Consider the following 8,850-nt stretch of genomic DNA (forward strand, 5'->3'; position numbering starts at 1 on the left):
AATAAACCAGAGATCACCAATCCCACTTATAACCAGTGGGATCTAAAAACTCTCTTGTAATGCCAAGGCTCATTAATTCCATGCAACTTTAAATTGCTCGAGGTTATTTGTAACTAAATATTGCATCCAAGATTTAAAATGCAACATCTCAAACCTATTCTCAAGTGGGTCAAAGATGCATAAAATGATGAATTGTGGAATAAAGTGCATGAGACAAAACAAGGTGAGATAACTATTTGTCATGACCCGATACTCCCCTCGAGCCCGTGACAACCGCCACAGTGTCCCGATAGACACTTATTACCCGGAATACCAATTGAAACCTTGTAAGGCTTTAATATCAGTTTCTCATTCCCCTTGTGAGTAACCATTGCTAAATATCATGTTCTAAAAGATTTTAAGTTATTTCCAACTTAAAACATTAAAAAAATGATTTCTGTCTCATAGGGGCATTTTAGTAATTTTTCCCTGAAAATTTCGAAATCCGTTAAAAATGTAGTATGCAAGTACAAAACACATAATTCATAATAAAAAATAAGTTTAAACATCTAAAACCTTCATTTAAAATGAAATTATGATTATTTGGATATAAAAAAATAAAATAAAATAAATATTCAATAAAATATTCTATTTTTTTTATAAAATAATATTTTTAGAGTTATACGTAAATAATTTTTACAGCGTAAAAGCAAAATAAATTCATACATACTGTAATACAGTAAGCCAGAGTATTTAATTTAATTTACAATAACTAGTGGGCCCCCGAATAACCAAAAGTAAGGGAGACTGTAAACCTACAGTTTGGAGGATGCAAATCCAATAGTAGCCTCAATGGAATCAGCTATCTACAGCCTATTCTGAGCCTGAAATGGGTGGAAAGGAAGGTGGTGAGATTATATAATCCTAGTGAGTAAACAAACATCATACAAAATATCTAAAGTCGAGTAAATGGAGACGATTAAAATATTCCATCTCAATATGTATTTCATAACATAAATATTCATTTCATTTAAATAATCAACATGGCTTATGAGTATCTTAAAAGCTTCGGTCTTACCAAAATCATTCTCGGAAATACCTTGGCCGAGGCATTTAACCGAGTCCGCCAAGGCTGTTAAAAAGTCATGTATGCATAAATCATGTTTTTATTTTGAAAAACACAGTCGTTCCTTGGCGTTAGCGGAGTTCATCATCACGAGGTGGTTCGGTGTGACGTGAACTCTAACCATACCTTAGGAGATACCCTACGCGCCTCTCTGACCAAGGTACATATATAACCAAATGCCGTGCCCCTCTAATAAACTGGTCCACAGAACCCGCCCATTACAACAAGCTAAACCCACCATACAATAAAATTTTGATAGCATGACATGACTAATATTATACTACCCAGCCTGTAAATGTAAAATAGAATAATTCATACAGTTCACAAACCACAATTCCAGCCAGTCATGCCAACACATTATCATAAGCCATCAATTAGAACCATATATTACAACACATCAAGTGGTCTCCAGTTACTATATTTTCAAAGCTATCATTCAATTTTAAGACAATTTATAAAATCTTTTCATTTAACACATTTTGTTTATAAAACTTAAAAATTAACTATATAAACTCATTTTCCATAAAATTCACAAAATCAAATAAAAAGACCACTTTAGATAATTAAAATGATGATAAGGTTACTCACTATTTCAGAAGTCAAATTTTTAGAGTACTTCGACTATCGATTCTCGGGTACAATTTTCTTGCCTTTATTTGAGGATTCACCACCTAGACATAATGCAAAATCAAGCAATTTACCACATTGGTGCTAAATCGTTATAAAACTATATGGATGCATGAAATGAAATGCAAATTGTTCGGATTATCATCCAAACATGGTGTTCTACACAAATTCAATTGTGTACCTAAATAAAACGGTATTAGCTTAATTCGATCTATCACTCGATTAATTGGTCAATCTGTCTAATTCAACTCCAATTAACTCCATTTTCATTCCAATTCTCCAAACCATCAAACACAAGTCAAATAGCATAAAATTTAGCAAAATTATCTTCACATTTTCTCTTAGAAATTTCGGCCATGGTGGGTGCATCAACACTATGAGTTTTCCTACTCGATTTTCTCACCATAATTCATCATTTCCTCATCAATTCACTTGAAATAAAATCAAAATCATCATCAATATTCCACATGGAGAATTTGGCCAATGATGGGTGATGGGAGAAAATGAATTTTTCTTGTTGGTTTTTCATGCTACACATCACTAGCTAACTAAAAACACTAAAATATCTTAAAATCTAACCAAATCAAGCATCAAAACTCCTCCCCCCATGTCCGGCCAGCAAGGGACCCATCATGAAACCATGTGATTCAACCATGGAAAATGCAAAAGAATGCATAGGAAAGGTAGATCATAAGTCAAAATCAAGAAATTTTACCTTTGATTGCTTGATTACTTGAAATCCATAAATTTTCTCTTAAATTTTCACTCTAGGGTTCTTGTTCTTTCTTTTCTTCCTTTGTTCTTCCTTTGGCCGACCATAATGAAGAGAAATAGGCTGATTTTGTGCTGATTTTAAAGCTAAATAATAAATGGATGTAAACTTGACACATGTCACCATTCTATTGGTCCTTGTGTCATACTTTTCCAAGCAATCTCTCTCCACCACTTAAATTTTCTCAATTATCCATGATAATATTGGGTAAAATCCATGTGCTGGACAAGTGTTGGGTGGTGTATAATTACAATTTTGCCCTTAGGGTGGCAAAATGACTATTTTACCCCTATGCTCGAAAAAATGTCAAAATTAAAAATTTTCACTTCTCAAACTCAAATTATGTTCTAAATAGTCAATCTTGATCAAAAACTTCCAACATTCACATCTTAACCTCGGGTGGCAAAATGACCATTTTGCCCCTAGATCATGAAAATTCCAATTTGACTCCAAAAGGTCCTCGAACTCTGAATCACCATTTTAAGTCATTCTGAGATTTTAAAATTCTCAATTTCATCTTAAAATCTTTATTTGGTCTAATTCGAGGCGTAATTCAACTTAGTTGCACCATTAGATACACTACCGACTTTTGACGATTTTTCGGGGCTTTCCAAGTATGCAAGCATTCTGTCAATCACATGAATGACATGGCAAGTATTTATAAGGTCGGGTTTGACACTATTGCTCAATACTTTGTTGAATTGAGTGGTTTATAGTAGGAACTCAACTATTACTAGGATTTCCAAGCAACATGTTTTGAAGATGCAGCAAATTCCAAAAATTAATGGAAAATAGTGCATATATGATTTTCCTGCTAGTTTAAAAGTTGAATATGATCAAATACGGGTTCAGGTACTTGGTAAAGATCTTTTGCCTTCTTTAAGGCAAACCTATTCATATGTGCAGCAAAAAGAAAGCTGAAGAAGTGCCATGATACACACAGTTTAAGTTGACAAGGTAGGGTTAATTGCCAATCCCTTTCGTAAGCAACTAAAAGTCAGTAACCAAGGTTCATCAGACAAGGATCATTAACACTGTGATTATTGTGGGAAGCCAAGGCATACTAAAGAGACTTGCTAAAAGCTGAATAGTAGACCAACTAGAGATTGTAGAGGCAAATGGATGGGCTCAACGAGACCACAAACAAACCTATCCTAAATAGTAAACATACCTAGAGAGACAACTAATACTAGGAGTCTTTCCAAAGAAGAAGTGTAAACTAAGGCATCTTTTGTCTCAACCTGATTCTTAATCAACCACAGTTGTGTTAACTCTAAGATATAGAGTTATTGGGGCTTAATTTTGATAGTAATTTAGCTTAGTTCTTGTACTAATATATAGAAATTAGTAGGTTTTATTTAATTATTTTTAAATTAGTTATTTTAGGTGAGTCAGTCTAATCTTAGTTAATTTTATGCTTAATTTGGTGTTAATGTGATTAAGATAGGTTGTTGATGATTTATTTGTACTTTTGTAGGTTTAATGAAAAAAGAATTTTAATGAAAGAAAGAGAGTAATTTTGAGGTGTCGACTTTTACTACACATGTTTTGGTATTTCAGCCATAACTCTCTCTATAGAGCTTTAAATGAAGTGATTCTTTACCATTGAAAATTTAAGAGAAAAAGCTACAACTTTCATGCTTACCATTTCACCTAGTTCGCTTGGAAGATGGTTAAAAATCTTGTTGAAGTTAAAGCACTACAACAGACCTAGAGCAATTATGATTTTTGTTAATTAATTGAGCAAGGCTGCAGCCCATATAGTTTAATGAGGAAATCCTAGCTAAAATTGACTTTTTTCTTCACCCAACTTGGCCTAACTTCAAAGCCTTATAAAAACAACCTTTAAGGAGAGAACGAAACACCAAATTGACAGCTGAGAGTTAAGCCGTAAAATCATTGAAGTTGAGAAAAATTTGAAAGATTCAAGGAGATTTTGAGATCAAGAATACAATCTTTGGTTTTTTCTATCTTTTTATTACTCTCTTATTCTCTTGGTTTTGTTTTTAATGTTTAAACTTTATTCAATGATGGTGTGACTTTATGGGGAGCTAAACTTTTTATCTAAAGATTATGATTGAACTTAATATGTAGTCTGATTTATTTATCTCTCTTTTACTTATGTTTGATGGATTTAAATTGTTTATTTTATTCTATTCTTAATGCTTCTGATTGATTGGCCACCAATTAGATTGAATTGGAAACCTAGGTTAAACTTTGATGAAAGAGATTTAGGTAGACCTTGAATAGAATAACGTATGATCAAATGCACTTAGTTGATTAGGTGGTTTGATTTGCATATTGGATAGACATACATCTATAAGCCATACATAGCCAAAATTAGAGTACGAACTTAATGAATCTTTCTTCAATTTAATTTTCAAAGACATATAGTAAATTAATTAGGAGAGGTATTTTTATGAGAAATTTGACAAAGAGTTGTAAATAATTTAGGACTCTAGGTTAGCAATTCAATCCATTAAACTGAGTTAAGAGAGAAGACAATAATCAGATAAAGTATTGAAAGACATCATAATTTTAGGTCTGGTAGTTAAGTGAGTTTTATAAAACAAATTTTCTATTTTAGATTAGTTTTAGTTATTAGTTTCAATTTTTCTTTTTGTGTGAACAATCAGCAACAAGTTTTTGGTACCGCTGTCGGGGAATTGATTTTTAATTTTTTTCTTGTTAATATTAATACCAAGTATTCTTAATTTGAATCCAGACTTTTCTTTTCTTTAAAATTTTCAGGTACTTTTGGTCGTTATATGTGAAGAGCCCGAAATTTGGAAATTGTTTCTTTCGATCCAAAAATTGAAAAGACTTTTTGAAGACTTTGGAGGAAAAATAAAAAAGTTTCTACTCCAAGTAAAACAATGGCTGATCAATTAGAGGAAGAGACCAAGCCTTTGAGGGATTATGTTGTCCCACAAGTACAAAATCTCCACTCTAGTATCAGAAGATCTCCTATTCAAGCCAACAACTTTGAAATTAAACCACCGATTATTCAGATGATTCAGACTGTTATTCAGTTTGAGGGTTTGCCTAATGATGATTCGAATGCTCATATTGTAAATTTCTTGGAAAACTACGATACATTCAAGGTTAATGGGATTATTGATGATGCCATAAGATTGAGGCTTTTCCCTTTTTCATTGAGAGATAAAGCAAAGAATTGGTTAAATTCACTTTTTGTTGGTTTCATTATGGATGAAAAAGTTATTGAATATGCTAACCATGTTAATGCCCATGCATGTCTCCTAAGATCCCAATTTGAGTCTTTGGAATTATCAACTACAACTTCACCAATTAAACCTTCCATTGAAAAACCTCCTTCACTTAAGCTTAAACCATTGCCTAATCATTTAAGGTATGCTTTTCGGGAAATTCTTCTACACTACTAGTAATTATTTCTTCTTTTCTTTTTGATGAACGGGAAAATAAATTTCTTCGTGTTTTAAGAGACAACAAAAAAGCAATTGGGTGGACCATTGCAATCATCGAAGGAATTGGGTGGGCCATTGCAGACATCAAAGGAATTAGTCCATCAATTTGCATGCACAAAATTCTTTTGGAAGAAAATCACAAAGCAACCATTGAGCATCAACGAAGGTTGAATCCAATCATGAAAGAGGTAATAAAGAAAGAAATTAGCAAGTGGCTTGATGCAAGTATTATTTATCCTATTTCTGATAGGTCATGGGTAAGTCCAATCCAGTATGTCCCTAAAAAAGGAGGTATGACTGTAGTTTCTAATGAAAAAAATGATCTTATGCCCACTATAATTGTAACTGGATGGAGACTATGTATGGACAATAGAAAATTGAACAAAGCCACTAGAAAAGATCACTTTCCACTACCTTTTATTAATCAAATGCTTGATAGATTAACAAGTAGGGATTTTTATTGTTTTTTGGATGGTTATTTTGGTTATAATCATATTGCCATTGCTTTTGAAGACCAAGAAAAAACCTCATTTACTTGTCCTTATGGAAATTTTGCTTTTCGTAGAATTGCTTTTGGACTTTGTAATGTTCTAGCTACTTTTTAGAGATGTATGGTGGGAATTTTTTTGATATAGTTGAAAAGTTTTTAGAAGTATTTATGGATGATTTTTCAGTTTTTTGGGATAATTTGAATGATTGTTTATTTAATCTTGCTAGAATACTTAAGAGATGTGAAAAAACTAATTTAGTTTTAAATTGAAAAAAATGTCACTTTACGGTGTAAGAAGGCACAGTCTTAAGCCATCAAGTCTCTAGTAATGGTTTAGAAGTAGATAAAGCAAAAATTGAAACCATTGCAAACCTTCCACCGCCCACCTCTGTTAAGGGTATTCGTAGTTTTTAAGGACATGTTGAATTTTATAGAAGTTTCATTAGAGATTTTTCTAAAATTTCTAAACCACTATGTAATTTGTTAGAAAAGGATACTCCTTTTAATTTTGATGATGCTCGCCATGATGCTTTTAATGAATTGAAAAGGAGATTAATTTCTGCTCATATTATCACTGTTCCTGATTAGAATCTTCCTTTTGAACTAATGTGTGATGCAAGTGATTATGCAGTTGGCGTAGTTTTGGGCCAACAAAAAATGAAGATTTTGCATCCTATTTATTATGCTAGCAGAACATTAAATGAGGCTCAAGCAAATTACACCACAACTGAAAAGGAGTTTCTTGCTATTGCTTTTGTTTTTGATAAATTTCATTCTTATCTTGTTGGTACTAAAGTTGTTGTTTACATTGACCATGCAGCTATTAAATATCTGATCAAGAAAAAAGATATAAAACCACGTTTGATAAGATGGGTAACTTTGCTTCAAGAATTCAACTTGGAAATTCGAGATAGGAAAGGTACAAAAAATCAAGTGATAGATCATTTATCGAGATTGAAGAATAATGAGCACATTGGAAATTCAACAATGATCAATGAGACCTTTTCTGATGAGCAATTGTTTCATATAGAGAAGCAAAAAAATTTTCCATGGTATGCTGATGTTGTAAATTATCTAGTGAGTAAACTATTCCCCCTGGATTTAATTCTCAACAAAAGAAGAAATTCTTGTGTGATGTTAAATACTACATGTGGGATGAGCCCCTTCTATACAAGCATTATGGTGATAAAATCATTAGAAAGTGTGCTCTTGAAGAAGAATTTGAAAATATTCTTCATCATTACCATTCATCTGTTTATGGAGGACATTATGGAGGGAAATTAAAATACCCCATACTTTGATATGGTGATAAATAAAGTTGATCAGATGTAAATTGAGGTCAATTATAATGTTTAAAAGGGATAAAAGATGAAATGAATAGTTTATGACAAATTTTTCGCACGCGAGAAAATAACAATAAAATAATAATAATTTTATCGGAGGAGAATTTGTGAGATAAAAGGTGATTCGAAAGTCAAGTGAGGCATAATAAGGTATTTTAGGTACCAAGGAGACAAAATAAATTTTCTAGAATAAATAATATTTTATTAATAAAATAATATTAAAATATTAATATTTAACCGGATGTCGAAATTAGTCATGAAGAAGGATCATATGGTTGATCCAAGTGGGGGAGAAGAAATACAAGTGAATTTTTGTAGAAATAAGTGACAAAAGTGAAATACGCGTGTTTTGTTAATTCGAACCAACGCGGAAAAGTAAATATTTAAATATTGTGATAATACCGTGTTGAGGTACAATTTTTATATTTCGGTGGAACATGCATCGAGAAAGGAAGTTAGATGAAAATTGGAATTTTTAGACGTAATAAAAGGATTGAATTTAACATATAAAAGTTAAAGGATATGTAATGGAAATTAGTGAGAAAAATAAAATTTACATAGAGTAAAATAATAATAGTATGTGTATAAAAAAAATAGTAATAAAATAAAATATTATAGGACCAACATGGGCAGCTGCCCATGTGGTCAATAAAAGAGTCAAAGACTCTTGGTGAATTGGAGGGGGGGGGGGGGGGGCGCCATGTGAAGCAACAAGTGAAGGAAAAAAAGAAGAAAATTTTGATGTGGCCGGCCATGTGAAGGAAGTGTGTGGAATATTCAAGAGAGAAATAAATAAATATATATATATATATATATATATATAAACCATTGACCAAACTAAGTAAAGAGACAAAGAAAAGAGAAGTCGGTTGAGGGAGAGTGAAGGAGAAATAAAAGAGCAAAGGAAGAAGAAAGAACCGAGAGAAAGAAAAACAAAAAGAAAACCGTGCATGAGGAAGGAAAACAAAAGGAAAAGAGAGCTGAGTTGAGGGGCTGTTTTGCTACCATTCAAGAAGGGAAAGAGAGCCATTTGAGGGTTGATTTTGGAGGCTGGAAAGTGCCATTTT

General features: G+C 32.2%; 1 long non-coding RNA gene across 1 annotated transcript; it reads right to left on the reverse strand.

The window, feature by feature from the left end:
* On the reverse strand, window positions 826-2,486 carry LOC108662856. Its single transcript, XR_001928701.1, has 3 exons — window positions 2,448-2,486; window positions 1,694-1,776; window positions 826-863 (listed from the first exon to the last, which is right to left on the reverse strand). It is a non-coding gene; the product is annotated as an uncharacterized LOC108662856 (long non-coding RNA).

The sequence above is a fragment of the Theobroma cacao genome, chromosome 7, assembly GCF_000208745.1.
Source record: "Theobroma cacao cultivar B97-61/B2 chromosome 7, Criollo_cocoa_genome_V2, whole genome shotgun sequence".
Lineage (NCBI taxonomy): Eukaryota > Viridiplantae > Streptophyta > Magnoliopsida > Malvales > Malvaceae > Theobroma > Theobroma cacao.